This window comes from Ambystoma mexicanum, chromosome 4p (genome assembly GCF_040938575.1).
Source record: "Ambystoma mexicanum isolate Mex_15411 chromosome 4p, UKY_AmexF1_1, whole genome shotgun sequence".
In the NCBI taxonomy this organism is placed as follows: domain Eukaryota; kingdom Metazoa; phylum Chordata; class Amphibia; order Caudata; family Ambystomatidae; genus Ambystoma; species Ambystoma mexicanum.
The window spans coordinates 1048363623-1048386860 of NC_090927.1; the positions used below are offsets into that span (position 1 = coordinate 1048363623).

General features: G+C 47.2%; 1 long non-coding RNA gene across 1 annotated transcript in view; it reads right to left on the bottom strand.

The window, feature by feature from the left end:
* Window positions 1–3815: 3815 nt before the first annotated feature.
* The window catches only part of LOC138453612 (uncharacterized), a 253514-nt gene continuing 234091 nt past the window's right edge, over window positions 3816–23238 (bottom strand). The window contains exon 5 of the long non-coding RNA XR_011260483.1: window positions 3816–3893. This is a non-coding gene — a long non-coding RNA (uncharacterized lncRNA). The remainder of the gene's footprint in view (window positions 3894–23238) is intronic.

Below are 23238 nucleotides of genomic sequence, written 5' to 3' on the forward strand. Positions count from 1 at the left end.
CAACCTGCAGCATGGCTTGCAGGAACGTCAGTCGATCTGGTCCATGTAATTGTCTCCAGCTCGGTTTTGGTTATCGTTGGTTGTGTTGGCTAGAGCTCTTCCCAATCCGGGATTGATCGGGCGGATGGCTGGTTGTCTGTCATGGTGTGAGCTTACGTTGGGGGCAGTGGGACCAGGTGGCATCTCTGATAGTTGATAGTTATTCTGTCGGGAGTGCTTCTTCCAGTTAGGGGCCCCGTCGGGAGGGGCGGGGACACTTGGTTTGTCCCTCTTTGCTATGAAAGGACTTCCACTTCGAAAAACACCCACTATTCTAGGAGTCAATAACTGCCCTGTTTTTGCATTGTGCTGTATCTGCATGGGTGCATTCTGTGACTATCCTTGTGGTGGATTCAATGGTGCTTGCTGCAGTTGCTGTTGTACTTGCTGTGTTTGTGGCACTTGCTGTATTTGCAGCGCTTGTGCTTGATACACCATCTGATCGTGGGCAAACCCATTCCTAACTTGTGGGCTATATGCAGGAGGATAAGCTGTCCTCCCTCTTGAAAATTGGCCATTCTGTACATACTCTCGACTTCCACACATGCGTGCAACGTGCCCTGTCATGCCACACGTCCAACATATAGGAGGTGTTCTTCTAACTTGCCCTCCTTGCATACTCTGGTTATCATTCTGCATGTTCTGAAAGCCACTCTGATTATTCTGGAAATTACCTCTCCCTCTGTAACCCATTCCTCGACCTCTCTGCATAAACCCATTTCCTCCTTGATCCATCTGGCCTTGATTATTTGCCTGTGATGCACCCATAGCTTGCTGCTGAATTCCCAACCCTTCTCCGCTCGTCAATACTGCACTTTCTAAGGCGTATTTTGAAAATGTCTTCTGAACTAACTTAGCTTCCTAGCCTCTTCTTTCTTCTTGTTTTTCTCCTTCAGGAGGGCGACAGTGATGCACTATGGTTAATTGTATCTCTACCCAAGGCCTCGCTTCCATACCCACTCATTTCTTGAGCTGTCTCTGCACTTGCTTCGGTAGACACTGACATAAAATGTGGTAAAATACTGCCACTGATTTCCCCCACGGCTTGCGAGTTTCCAAAGTCCACTGTTCCTGAATATTTTGAATGTAAGCAAGCAGATCTTCACCTTCTTGCATCTTACGTGCCATAATTGCACCCATATCTGACGTGCCAGGATATTACACCCTAAGAACTCTCCATATGTCTGCTCTACAATTATTGAATCATGCTCCATCATGAGCTGTATTCTGCGCTGTGACACTTGAGTAGCCTCCTTGTGTCCAAATGTCACGAGCCCTCTCCCCAGGAATGGCTGCTAGGAGACCCTTAAAGTCCCCTATAGCTAGAGTGTTTCCTCCTTCCATTTTTTCTAATTCCTAAATCCATTTTCCCGCAGCCGCTGTCAAACAAGGTAGTTTACATCTTAAATGATGCTTATCAATTTGTGGCTAATGGAATATACTGTGGACTAGCGCCTCCCTTCTCCAATAACGGGAATTGTGTGAAACCAAATTCGCAATCAGCTCCCATTGTTTGCTTATTTAAAGTGGGGACAATGGTTCCGCATTGACCTGGCAATGACGTTAACTTGCTCACATATGGTGGTGATTCTCCTTTCTCACTACGTGATCATCCTTTAGGGTGCTCAGGATATGCCATGGGATCTGGCGTCCTATCCCTAGGCTGTTCCAAATCCGACCATCTTACTTCCTTATCTGGCGACATGCATCCTTCAGGACCACATGCATGTTCTCCCTTCTCCCCACAGAAGGTTTCTCTTTCTTCGTCCGACATATCTAGTCCCCAGCTAGTATGGCTGTCATCTCTTTCCTCTCTGTTTAAAGTCAGCCTGTCCAAAGACAAGGCTCTATGCTTGAGACTAAACAGGCTTCCTTCTTTGTCTCGTGACCGGTCAATTGATGATCAATCCTCTTTTCCTCTTCTTCACCCGTTGGCCTCATTTCTTGAGAAACTTTATCGATCCATTCTCTGATGCTTCCTATGTCAAAATTATCGTCAACGTTTACCCTAGATGGTCCTGGAGGTGCCTCCTTTAACGGGGCAACCTCTTCTAGGTTTATCCCAAGTGGTTCTGCCGTTGCTCCCTGTGGCAGGAGTAACTTCTCTATATGGCTCCATGATATTGGTGGAGATGGTTCAAATAACCCCTTTCAAATATGCTCAATATCCCATTCCCTCTGCTTCATTTTTTGCTCCATTTCTTCATCGAATTCCCTTAGTTTCTTTGCTTACTTTCTAACCCTTTCCTCTTCTCCTCTATTTTCTTCCCTTTGTTCATATGCTCTACGCACTTCCTCTTCTTTCCGTCTTTGCATTCTTTTATCTCGTAATTTCTGAGCTTCTTCCTCTTCTCTTCTTTTCTAGCCTGTCTTGTTCTTCAAGTGCTCTCTGCCTGTTGTCATACTTTCTCTGCTCCTCTGTCCTTTCTTCCTTTCTTTGTTGTTCCTCCTGATACATCTGCTCTCGTCTTTGTCTATTCTTTCTCTTGTTCTCATCTTCCTTCAATCTCTTTTCTCCTTCCCCATCTTTTTTATCTTGCTCATCCTGGTCTTCCCTTTCCCTAACCTCCTCAAGGCTTTTCCCATCAAGCTTTAATAATATCTGTCCACCCATCCATTCGTTCTGTACAGGCGTAATCTCGTCAGCTTTGTTTTTTTCTCCTTTCCATCTTTTAATCTCCCGTTATATGTCTAAAGATATGTTTGATCATTCACTTTTCTCTTCCTTGCCCTGTAAATCCTTAAAGATCTCTTCCTTTCTTTTAGTCTCTTTTTGACTATCGTCACTACCATAAGCGGATGGTTCATATATCGGGTTGCTATACCCGATCGCCGCTTTTAGTTCCTTTAATGGATACAGACCTGCGTCTTCTGTACTATCAACATTTACTTCCGGTGGAGTAAGGGGAGAAGAAGGCTCAACACCCTCCTCCCTGCTCTGGTTAAGCATCCATTCTTCAGGTGGCGGATCTTCCCGCTCCTCCTGGTACACTTTCCAAAGCTCTAAAATAGCCAACCTCTTCTCCAATTTCTTTCCCGTGTACGCTGAGTGCAAGTATGTGGTCATGTGTTGTAACACTGCCTTTACTAATGAGCCCCTTGTGGCCAGGGCATAAACATTTTATGTGCTGTGCCTTTTACCTATTCTGCACTGTACTGTTTGATCTTGGGCATATGTTTCGGTAGTGTTTTGCACATGTGCATCAGTGATGTAACCTCTCCCATTTTAACAAGTCTCAATTGACTGTCTATACTTACCAGTGATTTTACACAAAATAAGTTTCAGGAAAATAACAAATATGAGCGCGCACCAACCAACAGTCACTGCTCAAAACCTCTACTTCTCAATCTGCCCTATGGCAGGTACCGACAATAACCTAGGGCAAATAATGACCTTTTTATTGTTTACGTAACATATCCCATCTTTGTCGCTCTTCAACACTTTTTAAAGACCAAAAATATAAAAACAAACAAACTAGTTGACTGCACCCCATGGTCTATACTCTTTTCTCTATTAGCCCCTAAAATACTATGTGAGTTTGAATTGTCTTCTCTCACAGATCTCTCTGTGCGCAGCCTATTTATCCCCCTTGGGGGTTTAAGACCACTCCTTCTAATTCCTTGAATTTAGGACTCTGGGCTTTTCTTATGGAATGCTTCTCGCCCAAAACACCTTTTAGATGCTCCTTGTTTTATATCCACCAACCCTCTGTTGCTTATTTATGTGGTACCACAATCCTGCTCCCACAATTTGCCAGTTTACTCAATCAACTCACCATTCGCCTTTCGGCTCTGGAATCTCAGGATCACCGCCTCCTCCAATCGGCCACGGTCACCTTCAGTCCGCTCAATGCCTGTGGAAACCAGGAGGGATTACGTGAAAGAGGGTCCCGTCCCACCTGTAACTTCTTCACTTGCAAGTTGACTATATCGGCCATTTTCCAGAGGAAACCTTGCATTCCTCCAGCTGGATGGTGGAGGGAGTCCGATATTCTGACTACCCCAAAGACCTACTTATCGATGGGCCTTTAAAACCATCCCCTTTCTACTACCACGTGAACACTTAGGCTCTTTAAGACGAGGTAACACTCTACAGGGTGGATGGGGATGGAGAAATTACCCAAACATCAATAATAAAACCGACTCAGGAAGTTGGCAAAAGACTTGGTCTGTTTTAACAACAATTATCTAAAACAGGGAGTACAACAGACATCGTTGGATGTCTGACAGCAAGATCTCAGCAAACAACATAAACACATTTCTATACTAAAAACCCGTCATCATTGACGTCACACTACGTGGCAAACTGAGAAAACGTATGTGTGTCTATGATTGGGTAACGTGGGACCTCTAGATATACTTTCAATGAGGGTCGGTGTTGTGATTGAATCTCTACTGTCATGTGGGCAACTCTGCCCACCCCTAGTGAAAGTCATTGTGAGCGTCATAAAATACACATCATCTCATTTGACCTCCAGACTATAGGGCTCTTGGTACGTGGCCCTTTATAATTGGTTGGCACGCTTGTACCATTCTGGAATATTCCACTTGTTAGCAGCATGCAAGCTGGTACCTCAGGTGCTGGTGGTTTCGGCCTGGTCATTCCTCCCCACCCAATTAGCCCATCATCCATCATCACTCAAGCTGTCTGCCATGAGTCTGCCATGAGACTAGTCTTTTAACTTGGCCTTGCAGAGTATCACTGCTCCTGGGAATAAAAGGGAGTGTGAGCATGACTTTATCTTCTGTTCTCAGTGTATACTGCCCCAAAGTCTATTTTCATCCAATCATGTAACTGGAGACCATGTTTTGAGCTTCCTTGTTGTATTTAATAATATAAAATGAATAAAACTTGGCACTCAATGTCCTTCCACCGCTCTCGCCTTCTCGTCCATTTTACCTTTTCATTATAATTTACTAGCTTCTTGGCGGTCTCATCCCTTGACACTGGGCCAGGAAGGATTCTTCTTCAATCTCCAGTCAGGCTTATTCTGCTGCGCCACACTTTTCCAGCCCTTCTATTCATGGCGTCCAGTTTGTCCAAATACAATGTGGAACTTCCAGATCCTATGCATATACATACATTGGCGCATCGCCGGAATCTATTCACTACATAGCCAGCCTTATGATTACTTTGTCTACTTGCGTTACTGTGTCTGTACAATTATTAAATGGTTGTTTGTTTCTTCCGTGCTCTTCACACGTATGATCATCATCCATTGTACGAGAGTTTACTCAATTATTACTTCGTCATCACTTTCTATATGGTCTATTCATCTTCTTTTCTGTCATCTCTTCTGAGGTGTGTCACTTTACTTCATGTGACATCACCAGTCTCGTCTTTCATGCGTCTTCCATAAAGATTGGTTTTCTTAATAGATACTTTGCTTCAAAGGCTGCTTGTGTTATAGGCGTCATTACAGGTGTCTTACGTATCACTTTTTCCGGTTCCCAACATATAGGTAATTTAGGGGCGGGACTTCCTGCAGAGGCTTTTGGCTTCTCCTCTACATAACCCTACTGCAAGCATGACCATGGATAATCCATGATTGTTCGCTGCTACTTTGTAAGGCAGTGGTCAAACGCTTGACCAGATAGAATCAAGAATCAGTGTGTAATTGTTTGAAAAGATATAAGGAAAATAAATTAACTTTTTTAGTCAATTGACTGAATTTGCATGTCACAGCTGTGTATGCATGTTTTATCTGATTTGCTTCTCATGTACTGGAGTGTACATGAATTTGGCTCAATCCTAAACTCTGAGTTGATCATTTCAGCCACAGTACTAACTCAGAACTTTAAGGCTACCCACTACTGCTGCCACAGTAAAATTCCTTTTGCGTGTGCTTCACTTTAGGCGCCTGTGCAAGATAATAGATGATGAGAGGAGAGTGTGGCACCTAAATTCGATCCTGTTCCAAGATTGTTAGGCAGAATCCTGTGCACTGCCCTTAGGGACCACTACACACAATTAAGACTACAAGTGGTAATACAAGTTCACCTTTGGTACAAGCCTGTACTACTATGTTAAAGTGGTAGCAGTACCGGAGCAGCCAGGCTTATCTCAAGAGTATATGAGCAGTAGCAGAGATTACACCAAGGGACCACAGTTACTGTGACTCAAGCAAACGCTGACTCAAGGTTTCAGGTAAAAAAATATAAGTATATTTATTTTTTAAACCATCTGTAAAACACAACACTTCGATTAATTCAAAACCACACGTAAAATACACTACAAACAACCATTCACTTGGTATAGTATAACTCAAGGTAAGTACCCTATGTTTTAACAGACCGGTGTTGTGACCCAAAAGACGTTACCGGGAATACATATGCGATCACTTTTTGACAGTAATGACAGTTCGGTCTTACGAAAGATACGCGTATCCGCAGTAAGAAATGTGACTGGGGCAAAAACACACTAAGCACCTGAGTTAACCAGAGAGAGTTGGGGGCAAAAATCATGCGCAATACTTTTGTCAAGGCAGACAGAATCAGAGAACACTCGCTGACAGAAATACAAAAGTCAATAGGCCGGAGACAGTGTCAAGTGGAAACGGGTTCCTGTTGTCGAGGATCACACAGTCGGACAGTTCAAGATTCAACATTGCCACTTGGATATTGTCAACAGAGGAAGCAAAAGTTATAAGAGGGAAGGAAGACAAGGGCAAGCCTTGGGTGAGGAGAAAAGGGATTCACCCTAGTTCCTCGAAGCAGAACACATTGGGCCTCATCACGACTTGGGCGGTAACGGTAACGCTATTAGCGCGGGCGGTATTAGCCCTACCGCCGAACCCCCCGGCGCTAATAGCGCCGGATCACGAGTTCGGCGGTAATGTAAGTCCCCATTCCCCACTGAGCCCATTCGGGAATGCCCCATTCCCCATTGAGCTCAATTGGGAATCTTCGCGCTTTCCCGCCAGCGGTAATAGCGCAAATTTTCAGCGGATTTCCCCCCAGCTCAGAGCTGGGGCGAAATCCGCCGAAGCCCTGATTCGCCGGACCCTTAAATCCGGCGGTAATAGCGCTACCGCCGGATTTAAGGGTTACCGCCGAAGTCGTGATGAGGCCCATTACCTTATTCAAAGAAGAAGCTGGTGCCACGGCAGTTGTTCCTGGTAGTTTCCTGCAGACCCACGGTTCCCGGGGCTTCGGTCGTGGAGACGAGAAGGAGGACGTCTGGAGGGGTATACACCACTCAGGGATGAAGCCGGCAGCAGCAACAGTGAATAAAAGGTGAACTCCTTTAAAAACAGGAGAGGCTCTTCAGATGGCTATCCGGACCACTACTGCAGTGTGCAGCGATTTCGACCACGAAGAGGATCCTTTGGCTGTGGAAGATTAGCTGGTTGACCCCACCAGGCTCAAGAGAAGAAGACTATGGACTGGATCTACTCTGGTAGTCGAAGGGTAGATAGCTCAGGACTGCAGCAGGGCATCACCGGGATGGGGTAGTTGCAGCAGCCATCTTCTTCTCTGCATCTCTGGTTCCTTGTAGTTCCAGTGGCGACTCCGATTTCCAGCCCAAGAGTCCTGCCTTTTATGCGAAAATCCCCCATTCACACAGCCTGACTGTCAATCACGCAGGAGGGGGGTTGCCCAGCCCAGACAACCACCTCAGCCAATCATGGCAAAGTGCGACTTGGGTTTCCTAGGATACCCTGTGCAGGGGGTGACTATACCCCTCCCTCACATTCAGCCCACCCATACAGCCATGCGCCCAGAGGAGGACTTCTTGGCAGAACCCCGCCAAAAGACGGTGAACAAAGACGTCAAACCTGGTTTGCCGCGTAAAGTAAAACACAAGAAGGACTTTAACATAAAGAAATGGCAAATAAACCTGACCGGAGACAAAAGAAAGAGTATTTGGTCAAGCGGGTTTATGTTCGAGGCTAATATAATAGCCTAAAACAATACCACGTTTTATAGTATAATCGCGGTAGAAAGGTTAGGGTAGATACCACTGCCTCCAGCCAAGTCTAAATGTTAAAAGAGCAAAACAATGCTCCAGAAGGGACAGATAAAAAGGGCTAAGGATTAACCCTTTCCAATACTTCATGTAAGATGGGGTATACTGGATCTGTGGTTATTTGACTATGTAAAGTTAATGGCAACTTTACCCTTTTCTGGGTGACAGTAGTCAGCCCCAGAAATGGAGTTGGTTGGAAGTCTCAAAGACAACCATGTGTCACTGCACTGAAGGTGCTGTGTAACACACAAATTGTAACACACAAAAGAGTGGGGCTACTGAAGTGGTGTGCTTCAGAGTCCACCATCACAAAAACAGCTGAAATACACATGGCAAAACACAGGTAAGAGTGGGGGAAAAGCTCACACTCTTACCAAGTGGAAAAAAGTAAACTCCAGAAATCCAGCAAAGCTGCTGAGGGACTCACTAGGTAAGGGAAATTAGCCATTGAATGAGAATTCTCCCTAGCACTCGCCCCCCCAGACTAAGGGACAGGAGGATTTAATCCACTCCTGGATGGTTGTCATACCTCTATTCGGTTATAAACATCCTAGAGAGATCATCAGCATTTTGGTGGTGACTTCCTGCTCTGTGCTCAATGGAAAAATTAAAGCCTTGTAGGCAGATTGACCATCTGAGTAGTTTGGGGTTTCCCCCTTTCATTTGCATCAGCCATCTCAAGGGTTGGTGGTCAGTCTGAATGATGAAGGTAGATCCATACAAGTATGGTCTAAACCTCTTCAGTGACCACACAATAGCAGAACATTCACGTTCTATTGTTGCCCACCTTGTCTCATAACCTTTAACTTCCTGCTGATGAAACAAATGGGGTGTTCCCTACCATTCTCATCCAGTTGACTAAGAACTGCACCTATACCTACATTAGAAGTATCAGTTTGTACAATTAAGGGTTGGTGGTAGTCAGGAGCTCTTAGGACTAGAGCTTGACAAAGGGCTTTCTTCAGGCCTTCATAGGCTTGATTGCACTCCTCATTCCACTAGACCTTTTTAGGAAATGTGGGAGAGGAGATGACATTCAAGGGAGAAGTTATGGTCCCATAGTTCTCTATGAAGTTCCTGTAATACCCAGTGAGACCTAAGAAGGCTCTCACTTGGGTTTGAGTAGTAGGGGTGGCCCAGTTTTGTACAGCTTGTACTTTGCTAGGTAATAGCCTTATTTCACCTCCTTCTACCTCATATCCAAGGTAGACCACTGTACTCTGACCAATTTGACATTTGCTTGCCTTTATGGTCAGATGGGCCTGTTCCAGAGCCTGCAATACATATCCTGGGTGTTCAATATGTTCTTTCCATGTAGGGCTGACCACTGCAATGTCATCCAAGTATGCTATGCAGAAGTCCTCCATCCCATTCAGAACTTGATTGACCATCCTCTGAAATGTAGCAGGTGCATTCTTTAGTCCAAAATGCATTACCTTGAATTGGTAGAGGCCAGCTGGGGTGGAGAATGCAGTTTTCTCCTTGGCATGGTCTGTCAGGGCTATTTGTCAATAGCCTGGCGTTAGGTCAAATGTGCTGAGGTACTTGGCTGCACCAAGTTTGTCCACCAGCTCATGTGTCCTAGGCAAAGGATGGGCATCAGTCTTGGTGACTGCATTTAGAGCTCTATAGTCGACCCAGAATCTCAACTCCTTGGATCCTGCCTTTGGTACAAGCACAACTGGGCTAGACCATTGGCTAGTAGAGGGCTCTATAACACTGAGATCAAGCATCTTGTTGACCTCATTCCTTATATGGGTTCTTACATTGTCTGGCATTCTGTACCCCCTGCTTTTGACAGGCAAACAGTCACCAGTGAGTATGTCATGCTGGCTCCAAGGGGTCAAGCCTGGTGAAAGTGAGAACAGGGAGGCAAACTGATTTAACAGTAATTTGCACTCCTCCTGCTTGTCAGATGTGAGACTGGAAGAGAGATTAACTCCTTCCACTTGCTCATCTAAAGGTAATCCTCTGAGGAGGTCAGGCAGAGGTTCACTCTCCTCCTCCTGAGCTGAAGCTAGAAGCAAAGCTCCCATGTCAGGTCTAGAGCCAAGACTCCAGGAGCCTCCTTAGGATTGCCTAAGTCCACCAGATAGTTCACCTCTCCAAGTTTACCCACAACTTTGAAGGGTCCTATCCATTTGTCCTGCAAGGCCCTCTGCCTTGTGGGGACCATAACAAAAACAAGCTGGTCTTGAGTAGACTCAACAATGTTAGCCTTCTGGTCATGCCAATGCTTGACCAGAGCCTGACCAGCCTTCAAGTTATCACTTGCCTCTGCCATCATGTGTGACATTCTCCTCCGGAGACCTATCACATAGTCAGTCACTCTGACTGGCTTGGGGAAAGGATCACTCTCCAACCCGTCCTCAATCAGGGCCCATGGACCTCTGACTGGATGGCCATAAAGAAGTTCAAAGGGATTGTAACCTGCTCCCTCCTGAGGGACTTCTCTATATGCAAAGAGAAGGCATGGCAGTAGAAGGTCCCACTTTCTTTTAAGGGGTTCTTCTGAAGCACCTATCATGCTCTTCGTATTCCTGTTAAACCTCTCCACCAACCCATTGGTTTGGGGATTGGTAGGAAGTTGAGAACTTGTAGGTGATTCCACAGGTTTCCACATGGCTTGTATGGAGGGGGACATAAAATGTGATCCCCTGTCAGATATCACCTCCTTAGGAAAACCTACTCTGGTAGAAATACCAAGTAGGGCCTTAGCCACAGCCTGAGCCGTAACAGTCCTCATAGGTATTGCTTCAGGATACCTAGTGGCATGATCCACTACAACCAGGATAAATCAGTTGCCTGAAGATGTGGGAGGGTTAAGGGGACCAACAATGACAATCCCTACCCTCTCAAAAGGAACTCCCACAACTGGGAGAGACACCAGGGGTGCCACATTCTTGGCTTCACTCTTGCCAGAGGTTTGGCAAGTGTGGCAGATCCTGCAGAATTTGTCTACTTCTGAACCCATTTTAGGCCAGTAGAAGTAAAGCGAGAGCCTTTCCTTGGTCTTCTTAAAACTTAAGTGACCAGCCAAAGGTGAATCGTGGGCTAACTGCAGAAACTGTAGTCGGTTCACTAGAGGTACTACAAGTCTTTTGGAGTCTCCAGGGGTTGACTCAGTCGGTTCACTGTAAAAGAGGCCATCTTCCCAGTGCAACCTATACTTTCCGGGCTCTTTCCCATCGATCTGAGAAGCTGCCTGTAGGCAAAGACCTTGAAGAGTAGGACACTCCCTTTGTCATCTGCTGAAGTCTGCCCTGTTGGGTCCACCTTCTGCCAGTAAAGACTGCAGTTCAGGGTGTTCAACAGGGTCAAGATCTCCAACCACAGAAATATCTTCTTCTAGATCTGATTCCTCAGTATCTAGTTGAACCATACAGGGTTGAACCTCACACTCAGCCCCAGCTGGTGGAGGAGTCACAGATGTGACTTTGGACAGTCTTGGAGATGTCCTTGTGGGCACAGGAGTGCTTGCTGGTTTCTTGCTGGTAGACTTAGGTTTCCCCCTTGTCTTTTCTTGTCCTGCAATAGCAGTAAGTAAGTCCTGTGGACTTGGGGTGATAGTTTCCTCTATCATGTCCCCAGGAGAGCCTCTAAAGGTTCTCTCCCTAGCAGACATTGTGAGCTCCTGCTGCCTTTTGCTGGGAGGCCTGGGGGTACTAGACACAACTCCAAGAGTTTTAAAGTCATTACCTAGCAGGACCCTCCCAGGCATGTTATTCTGCACACTTACAGGTATTCTGACAGTCATGTCATTGCACTGGATGAGAGCTGGTAACTGGGGAACCATTTGCACAGGGCCTCCAGCTAACTTGGTTAGGTGTTTGGGTGCCTTAGCAACATCCTCCACCTTGAAAAAACATTCATCAACCACAGTTATGCTGCCTCCAGTGTCTCTGATAGCAGGGGTTTCCTGACCATTCACAAGTGCACTATCTTTGTAATACTCTTTAGTATTACCTGGGATTGAGTTATAGACATCTAAGTTATGTTGTTCCAAAAGACCCAAGGACACTAAAACACTAGCTGAGCCTCTCATGAGCTCATCAGCTAGTAACTGAAAGTTTCCACTGGCTATAGGTACTTTACTTCATCCACCTGGGAGAAGGCTTAGGAGACAGTGTGGACCCCTGAAGGTTTACCCTTACATCTGGGATCCCCTTTCTTTCTGGAATGGGGGTTTGTTCTGACCTCCATCTAGTTTGGGACCAGATAGTACAGTAGCCTGATTCGGTTTCCTTTGTGGCTTACCCTGGTTATGTTTGTGACCCTCTTTTGGATTGGAATTATTGGAATTTTCTTTGTTGTCTTTCTTTGGCTGCTTTTTCTCATCCTTCTTCTGAGTTGCCCCAGAATCCTTGTGAGTAGCCCTGTTGGCAACCCACAAGTCAGCAGCCTTAGCTAGCTTCTTAGGGTCTATCTCCTTTGAATCAGCCAAGTGCTGTCTAAGCTCAGGAGAGCAGACATCAAAAATAGACTGCAACATTACAAGATTCCTCAAACCTTCATAAGTGTTCACTGTGTAACCCTTAACTCAACCATCTAAGTTTTTCAAACATTCACACACCCAGGTAGCCCAAGGGGTACCATCATGCTTTTTGAGGGTTCTAAACCTCTTAAGATACTGGGAATGGGTCTTCCCAAATCTAGCTATTAATGCGAGCTTCACACACTCCTAATCCTGTTTATCCTCCTCCTCCAACTCCATTACAGCATCACTTGCAACAGAGGGAAGCCTAGAGAAAAGCCAAGGAATCAGCTGATTCCCTGGAATACCTTGAATCCCATGAGTGTACTCAAACATTGCTAACCAATCCAAAACATCAAGTTTAGTCTCATACATATCAATCATTTCCTTTGGCATACGGGGTCTCTTAGGGCTGGAAGACCTAGAAGACTCTGGGAGAGAAGCACTTTTTAAAGACAATTTCTTCATTTCTAGTTCATGGTTCAGCTCCATTTCTCTGAGCCTTAACTCTTGATGTTTCATGGCAGTTTGTGCATCAATACGTTTCACTTCCAATTCAAGTCTCATTTTCTCAAGTGCAATAAACTCAGGAGTATGTGTAGGACCTGTGGAGGTCCCTGTGGACAGAGGTTGTACTTTCTGAGCAGGTAAGGGAGTTGTAGGGTTTCCTAACAAGGGCTCATCTACTTCTTCTTACTCAACACTCTCAGAATCAGAAACATCACTATCCACATTTGCTGGAAGGGTAGACCCTTCTGACCCACTCTCCAGACTTTTGTTTTCCCATTAACTTTGCAACCAGTTCAGATTTTTTTCCTTTACCAGAGAGAATCTTTTCTCTACACATGGTTCTCAGAACCTCAGCAGTATAGTTTAAGAGACCCTCTTCACTGTAGTTTTCCATATTTTACATGATTTCTTTAGTTAACAGAATTAGTGGTGTTTAGCCTTGTGGTTAGTTGGACCCAAGCAATAGCAGCCCTCTAAGTGTAATAACTCTACTTTCAAATCCCACTGCTGTACACCAGTGTTAGGCAGAATCCTGTGCAGTGCCCTTAGGGACCACTACACACAATTAAGACTACAAGTGGTAATACAAGTTCACCTTTGGTACAAGCCAGTACTACTATTTTAAAGCAGTAGCAGTAGCGGAGCAGCCAGGCTTATCTCAAGAGTATATGAGCAGTAGCAGAGATTACACCAAGGGACCACAGTTACTGTGACTCAAGCAAACACTGACTCGAGGTTTCAGGTAAAAAATATAAGTACATTTATTTTTTAAACCATCTGTAAAACACAACACTTCTATTAATTCAAAACCACACATAAAATACACTACAAACACCCAATTAACTTGGTATAGTATAACTCAAGGTAAGTATCCTATGTTTTAACAGACCGGTGTTGTGAACCAAAAGACGTTACCGGGAATACATTTGTGATCACTTTTTGACAGTAATGACAGTTCGGTCATACGAAAGAAATGCGTATCCGCTGAAAGAAATGTTACCGGGGCAAAAACAAACTAAGCACCTGAGTTAACCAGAGAGAGTTGGGGGCAAAAATCATAGGCAATACTTTTGTCAAGGCAGACAGAATCAGAGAACACTCACTGACAGAAATACAAAAATCAATAGGCCGGAGCCAGTGTCAAGTGGAACCGGGTTCCTGTTGTCGAGCATCACACAGTCAGACAGTTCAAGATTCAACGTTGCCAGGAGTACTTGGATATTGTCAACAGAGGAAGCAAAAGTTATAAGAGTGAAGGAAGACAAGGGCACGCCTTGGGTGAGGAGAAAAGGGATTCACCCTAGTTCCTCGAAGCAGAACACAGTACCTTATTCAAAGAAGAAGCTGGTGCCACGACAGTTGTTCCTGGTAGTTTCCTGCAGACCCACGGTTCCTGGTGCTTCAGTCGTGGAGACAAGGAGGATGTCTGGAGGGGTCTGCACCACTCAGGGATGAAGCCAGAAGCAGCGACTGTGAATAAAAGGTGCGATCCTTTAAAAACAGGAGAGGCTCTTCGGATGGCTATCCGGACCACTACAGCAGTTTGCAGCGATTTTGACCACAAAGAGGATCCTCTGGCTATGGAAGATGAGCTGGCTGACCCCACCAGGCTCAAGGGAAGAAGACTCCGGACTGGATCTTATCTGGTCGTCGAAGGGTAGATAGCTCAGGATTGCAGCAGGGCTTCCCCGGGACGGGGTAGTTGCAGCAGCCGTCTTCTTCTCTGCTTCTCTTGGGTTCCTTGTAGTTCCAGTGGCGACTCTGACTTCCAGCCCAAGCGTCCTGCCTTTTATGCTAAAATTCCCCATTCACACAGCCTGGCTGTCAATCACACAGCAGGGGGGTTGTCCAGCCCGGACAACCACATCAGCCAATCATGGCAAAGTGCGACTTGGATTTCCTAGGATACCCTGTGCAGGGGGTGACTATACCCATCCCTCACATTCAGCCCACCTAGACACCCTGGCGCCCAGAGGAGGGCTTCTTGGCAGAAGCCCGCCAAAAGTCGGTGAACAAAGAAGACAAGCCTGGTTTGCCGCGCAAAGTAAACCACAAGAAGGACTTTAACAAAAAGAAATGGCGAATAAACCCGACTGGAGCCAAAAGAAAGAGTATTTGGTCAAGCGGGTTTATGTTTGAGGTTAATATAATAGCCTAAAACAATACCACATGTATATAGTATAATCGCGGTAGAAAGATTAGGGTACATACCACTGCCACCAGCCAAGTCTAAATGTTAAAAAAGCAAAACAATGCTCCAGGAGGGACAGATAAAAAGGGCTAAGGATTAACCCTTTCCAATACTGGGGTGTACTGGATCTGTGGTTATTTGACTATGTAAGGTTGATGGCAACTTTACCCTTTTCTGGGGGACAGTAGTCAGCCCCAGAAATGGAGTCGGTGGGAAGTCTCAAAGACAACCATGTGTCACTGCACTGAAGGTGTTGTGTAACACACAAAAGAGTGGGGCTACTGAAGTGGTGTGCTCCAGAGTCCACCATTACAAGAACAGCTGAAATACACATGGCAAAACACAGGTAAGAGTGGGGGAAAAGCTCACACTCTTACCAAGTGGAAAAAAGTAAACTCCAGAAATCCAGCAAAGCTGCTGAGGGACTCAGTAGGTAAGGGAAATTAGCCATTAAATGAGAATTCTCCCTAACAAAGATCACGGAATCAAGGCCAGTAATGTTGCCATCTACCATGCTCACCAGACTTTGAGCTGGAAGTGGAAGATGGCAAGGTCTGTTTTTTTACTTTACTGTACATCCCTCTTTCTCTGTGTCTGGGAAGGGGTGGATACATGGCCACATTCAAAATCAGAAACTCTACTTTGTCTAACCATGCCTTTTTCCTTTTTTTTAAAAAAACTTTTCTTTATTGGCAAGAAGTAGCAGCCAGTACCACACACATTACAACAAAGACACACATTACATGTACAATCGTGAATGATGAACCATATGTTCTACAGAAGGTCCGATAGAGACCCACCAGAGATAGATTACAGTGAAGGCATGCATCATGTAGAGTTATCCGCTCCCAGGGTGGGGGAAGGAGGGGATGATAAGAGCTCTAAGTCCACCTTACTGTTCAAGTAGCTACAGAACTCTGTCCATATGTATTTAGGGCGAGCATTGGCAGGGAGCAAGTTAATATAGTCTTCTTCGCAGGATTGCGTCCAGGTGAGGGCCTTCAGCCACATTTCCAGGGAAGGGGGGGATCTGCGCTTCCAGCATTGCAGAATGCATTTCTTGGCCATGCTCGCCGCCACATTCAAAAATTTAGCCACCCGTTTCGCCTCAGCCCCCTCCCAGAGCCCAAACAAGAGAGACAGGGGTTCAGGAGGGAGGAGTCAATGCGCTTTACCACCCTCCCCCGGTCCGTGCGTGAGGCTGTCATTACCGTGCTTCCTAAACCGGGTAAGCCTCTGTATGAATGCGGCTCATATAGACCTCTAACCCTTATCAATACCGATACTAAGATCTAAGCCAATTTCATAGCAAACAGATTCCTCCCTATCATGAAATTCCTGATTCACCCGGACCAGAGTGGATTTGTTCCTGCTCGGTCCACCGCCTTAAACATTCGGCGGCTATTTAATGTCATGTCTAGAATTGACCCCCAAGTCAACGCAGTGGCCGTGACATTAGACGCCCAAAAAGCGTTCGACATGGTCTCGTGGCAATACCTGTGGGCGGTGCTGGAGAAGATGGGGTTTGGCCCATACATGATGTCCTGTATTAAACTTCTATACACTGACCCGGTGGCCAGAGTCCTGGTTAACTCTCACCTTTTGGCTCCTTTCTCCCTCCACAGAGGGACACGACAGGGGTGCCCTTTCTCTCCCCTTCTATTCGCGATGGCCATCGAGCCCGTGGCTGATAGTGTACGAAACAACCACATGCGCAAAGGGATTCGCCTGCGGGATACTCCCGAAATTATATCACTTTATGCTGATGATGTGCTTTTGTATATCAGGGACACCTCAGTTCACCTCGACCCGATCATGCGTGAAATTATTAAAATTGGTACATTCTCGGGCTTCACCATAAATTACTCTAAATCAGAAATCTTTCCCCTTACTCCTGATACCTCCCAACCTGCGTGCGAATTCCCTCTCAAATGGGCTCCCGAGGGCATCAAATACTTAGGGGTTCAGGTGTCCCTCTCAAAATCCTCCCTATTGACTGATAATTATGGGGCTGCCGCAAAATACGCTCATGCCAGGTTTGAAAAATGGCGTAACCTTCCCCTCTCGCTCTCGGAGAATGTCGCTAATAAAAATGATTATCGTTCCTAAACTACTATACGTGTTTGCTAATGTTCCACTCTGGCCCGGGAAACAATACTTTGCTGATCTGCACTCTTGAGTGCGCCCAAGTGTTCTGGGTGCCGCACCGGATCTGTCAAGGTCGGCGTCAAGGATGAGATTCATGTCCCCACCCCAAATGATGGGAACCCCAACATAGGCAAGGAGAATGTCGAGGATGTGGTCGAAAAAATCGGGTGTATCAATGCATGGGGCGTATGTGTTGACCAGAAGGCACTCCACATTGGCAAGGAAACAGTGTAGGATCACATATCTACCCTGGACATCTATGTGGCTGGTGCGGAGGGAGAACTCCAAGGACTTGTGAATCAAGGTGAGGATACCTCTGGATTGTGAGGAGAACGAAGTGTAATATCTGTTGGGGCCCCATGACAGGGCAAGAGAGGACGATAATGGAGCGAGGGCGTGGGTTTCTTGTAATAAAAGTACTTTGACCCTGTGCCTCTGGACATAAGCCATGACCTTACTTGCCTTCGTGTAGTTGCTGAGCCCTCTGATATTCCAGGACATTAGCCTAAATGCCATTCAGTAACTATTTAGGGGGGATCCGAGTAATGCGTGTCATACCTTGTCAAGTGAGCGTAGGTCACTTGTACAGCAACCAAATGTGTAATACCAAAGGCTGCCGCTATCTTGCCATTTTTGTTTTTATAACATCCCACAACAACCCCTCCCCCCTCCCTCACTGCCACCCCCAACATAGCAGTGCCCAAGGACCCACCCAGAGTCACATGGCTTTTGTGCCCAGCCCAACGGGGCTGGACCAGTCCCCAAACCAAACAGGGGAACAGCCACTGAACTAAAGAAGCCAAACAAGGCATTGCAACTGCAGCGGGGGTAGCTGCTGCCGTGAGCCCGGTTAAGATAGTTGAACGGTGGAGTGCACCAAATAGCATACAGCGGTGCCTAAGTTGAGTTCTTAGCGGAGACTACACAGTAGGATATAGCGAGCAGGGGCTGCAGGAAAAGGATCCAATTACAGGTACCATATTCAGTAAACCATACAGCAATGTCCCCTGATGCACTTCATGAAATTTCACCATGAGTTACGACTGTAGGAGATTACACGAGGAAAAGGCTAAATGAGATTACAAGGAAATTGCAAATAACAGGTGCGGTATTAGTACCGCAATGCCACAAGTAACAGGTGCATGACAGGCCGGCTCAGCCCTCCTCAACTGGATCACCCTCGGGGCCTGGAACAGGAATATGTGACTCAATAAATTTCACCGCCTCTTCAGGGACAGTGAAAAAGTACAGTTTGTTACGGTGGGTGAGCTTCAGCCTAGCAGGGAATAACATGGCATATTCCACCCTCCTCTCTCTGAGCATTTTTTTCACACCGTTGAATTGCCTGCGCTCCAATTGAACATTAACAGAGAAGTCAGGGAAGATGCGGATAACCTGGGACTCAAGTCTCAGTTCTCCTCTTTCACGGGCCAGCCGTAGGATGTGGTCTCTATCTCTAAAGCTGAGAACCTTGGCTATAATCGGTATAGGGAAGTCGGCCGGCTTGGGGCGAGGGGCCAGTGAGCGACGGGCGCACTCGATGGTAAAGAACGGGGAGAGTTGTGGATCCCCCAGAAGATCCCTCAGAAGGGTCTCGACTGCAGTCTCCATTTTGCCCTTAAGGGCTGTCTCGGGAACCCCTACGATGCAAATATTATTCCAACGGGATCTGGACTCCAAATCATCGCACTTCGCCTTGACCTGCTTCATATCTCACACCAAGTCAGAGACCGTATTCTGGAGCACATGCACCTCATCCTCGGTGGCCCCAATCCTGGTCTCGGCCCCAACCAGCCTAGTGCCATGCTGGTCCAGTTTGGTGCGCAGGGAGGCTACATTGGCATTTATATCATCTAATTTTTCGTGAAATGACGCAAAGTTCTTGGCCATAGACTCCATGATTGATGTGAGGTCGGGCTGAGGAGGACATGCGGATGCATCCGATTCGTCCTGCAGAAGGGCAGCCCCAGCTTGGTCCTGCTTGGCTAGGGCTTTGACAAACTTGTCCATTGCTCCAGCTTGTTTGCCCCATGTGCTTTGCCGGACATCTTAGGGGGCTTCTTGATAAGAACAGCGAGCGCTTCGTTGAAAGGCAGCAATGGGGCCCAGGGGGTTTAGAAAGGATCAGGGCCCGTAGTCAGTGATGGGTCGGTATCTGCCTGGGAGGAAGAAGCAAAGGTCCACCCCAAACTGATGTGCTCTGGGGGTATGAACCCACTTCCAGGGGGCGAGCCAAGAATCAGGGTGGGAGTATGGTCCGGGGGGGACAGCACTCAGTAGCGCCCGACCCTGAGCCAGGGAGGTCAGGCAGAGGGGGCAAGTCTTGAAGAGCAGCGTGGTGCGTGGGTACTAGGCACGTAGATTGAGGAGATGAAGGTAGTGCAGGGCAGCACCAGCAAAAGGAGAGCAGTCGCAGGGGAGCCTGGTTAGCCTGGGGGACGATTACATTTTAATGAAAAGAACAGGCGAAGGCCAGGGATAAGGCAGAGCAGATGGGCGCAGTGCACTGTAGCCAGTTAATACCCACTCCTCACCTCGGGGCCCAACAGACCGCAGAGTGGGTGCACATCCAGTCCAAAGCAGGCTTCCGATCTGCAAAGGTAATATCCAGGACCCCAGCCGGAGCCAGCGACGGGGAGGCCTCGGCACAGCCACCCGTCCCAGCCGCCACAGGAGAGCTGTGTAGCGGGCGGCGGAGCCGGCGTGCTCTCATGGTATCAGTGCGGGGGGCACTCCAACGGCCCCCGCAGTGTCCCGGAGTTCTCTATGCCCGCACGGGGCCTGCACCGTCGCACCCACCCAAGGGCAGGGGGTGGGCGGCGAGAGATCCGCGACAGCCCGGCGCGGGGCACAGCCCACTCCACTGGGGAGTGGGACACAGATGAAAGCGCCGCCGACACGGGGAGGGCCCAGTGAAGCCCCGGCCCGAACCGCAACGGGGGACCAGGAAGAATGGTCGGAGAGGCCGCAAGACAGAGTCCACAGGAGGAGGTAGTGCGGGGGCTGCTCCGGCAGCCCCCACCACGTCCCAGCGCGTCCTCACCCCCGGGCAGGAGCGGACGGCGAAAGGAGCCGCGCCGGGAGATCTAGAGATCCGACGCTCCCCGAGGGGGGAGCAGGCCGTGGCTGAAAGCGCCGCACAGGAGCCGCTGGCAGTGTAGTCCCGGGAGGGAGGGCGGAGAAGGGGGGTGATGTCAGAGCCCCAGGCCGGCGCGCCCAAGCCACAGGCAAGCAACCCTCGCGGCCGATGGGCCTCACATGATGTAGCGCGTCCCGCAGGCCTCCAACGGGGGCAGAGTGACCTCCGAGGTCCGTTTTCGCCCGAAAACCGGGCAGGATGCAGCAGAGGTGGTGGGCAGTAGAATGCCTGTGGTCTCGGCTCCCGCAAGCACAAAGCACCGCTGATCGTAGCGGATATGTAGCACACGGGCCACAGAGCTTATAAGCTAAGCGGCCATCTTGCTGGCTGCTCAACAGCGCCCCCTAACCATGCCTTTTTCCTGACTACTTGGGCTTCCCTTTCCCACATGTGTGTTATGTTTCAGTGATAGCCGAAACATGGTTCATTTAGTTTATTATAACCATGACTTATTCTAACTCCTTATGCTTCCCTTTTCTTGCCCTGTGCTATGCTTGGGTGGTAACCAGGATATTGTTAATTTATTTTATAATAGACATGCCTTGTTCTGACTCCATAGGCGTCCTTGTCCTCCCTGTGCATTCTCTTTGGGTGGTAACTGGGACATTGTTAATTTATTTTATTAGAACCCTGCTTTATTCTGACTCCTCACAGGCTTCCATTTTCCTCCTGTACCTTATGTTTGGGGGCGGGGGGGGTAACCAGGATATTGTTAATTTCTTGTATTATAGCCATGCCTTGTTCTGACTCCACAGACTTCCCTTTCCTTCCTGTGCATTAGGCGTGGGTGGTAACCAGGACATAGTTAATTTCTTTTATAAGAAGCATGCCTTACACTAACTCCTCAGGCTTTGCACTATGATCTGGAATATCAATAAAGCAAAGCAACTGACCCCCGTGAAGCTCTGGCCAGAGACAGGGGATGATATCAAGGACATCCTGAGCATCACTTTTGTTCAGCAGGATGGCTTTCAGGAGAAAGGAACACCTGTCAAGGAAGCCTCACCTAGAGCACCTGGCAAAACCCATGTCTCTAGCAGCCTCTCAAATAAGGAGCCTTGATTTATTTTGAGGGCATAATGAACATAGCCTTCTTAAAAATGGTCGCTCCGCTGACCATTTCCTCCTCACTGTTCCTCCTTCCCCCTGCGCTTCCTCCCGTTTCCGCTCATTCAAACTCCTTGCACCTATGCACTGGAACTTACTCCCTCTTACAATCCGCTCTACTACGACCTTCGCCTCATTTCGCACTTCCCTTAAATCCCTCCTCCTCCCCCTTGAAAACTTCCCCTATCACCTGATTCCTCTCTCCCCGTTCCTACTCCTATCCCTTCCTCTTCAACTTTCTCTCACCCAGTCCAACTCCCTCTCCTCCCCCACCTCTTCCCTCTCCCCTTTCTACCCCCCCTCAGTTAATTGCTCTTTGCACTGTTTTGTTGAATGATTCAAGATGTAAATGTTGCTCCCATTGTTAAGTGTTATTGTTTTTTTGTAATATGTTGTTCCTTTGTACAGCGCCTTGGTGTAAAGCACCCTATAAATAAATAAATAATAAATCAAAAAGCACATCATTATGCTGGGGTTGTTCCCATGTGCATGATGCCATTACCCAGGGGACACCCACACTTTAGTCATGATACAGGCAAATGACCCAAACACACGAATAGGGCAGGTTTTAGGGTCGGACAGTTGTTAACTTGGGCCCAAACTCCTCCGGAATCTTTGGATCTAAATCACATCCAATTCATCTAGGCGCAACTTAAGATGCCTCTAAAGTGTTTGCAAAAACCCCACAAAAAGGCAGAACACCTTGCAGGGCATCTTAAAATTGTATTGGCAGGTTATAATCCAAGTCAACTGCATGAGGGTGATTTGAAGTTAAAGCATACCTCTTCTTTTCACCAGCCAATAGCATTTACAGTTAAACAGAAATCGGTTTGATTTGTACATTCATGAAGCTTGAATGACACCTCAGCCTGGAAGGATTCTAACTACATCTTAGACAGGGGAAGATGGAGGGGGCAGGCACGTCATTTGGGGGTTGCCATGGGTTTTTGAATTCACTCTGCATTTTGAAAGAAATTATTTCTGTAACAGAAATGATTTATTTATGAAGGCAGAGTGAATACAAAAAGAAACTTTCTTTTTGAAGTCCGGATCTACCCCCACCCCATGACATGAAGACCCTAGGTTGGATGCCTCCATGTCATGGGGTGGGGGAAGCCCTAGGACTTCAAAAATGAATAGTTTATTTTTGGAAGTCACTCTGCCTTCATAAAGAAATTATTTACGTTATGGTTCAGTCCTTAACAGAACTAATTTCTTTATAAAGTCAGAGTGACTTCAAAAAGACACAATTTATTTTAGAAGTATTATGGCTCCCCTTAACCCCATGACATGTGCGTGTGTGAGTGTGTGGTGAAAGAGTGCACATAAATGATTGGGTGGCTGCGTATGCCTGTGTGCGTGAACGGTGAAAGGGTGCACACTTAAATGTATGGGTGGCTGCCTGGGTGTGCCTGTATGGTGAAGGGGTGCAAACATACATGTATAGGCGACTCTGTGAGTGTATAGTGAATGGTTGCACACAAATGTATGGGTGGCTGGGTGTGCGTGTAAAGGATGCACACTTAAGTGTATGCTGGCTGCCTGGGTGTGCCTGTTTGGTGAAAGGGTGCCTGTATGGTGAAAGGGTGCACACTTAAATGTTTGGGTGGCTGCCTGGGTGTGCCTGTAGGGTGAAAGAGTGCACACTTAAATGTATGGAT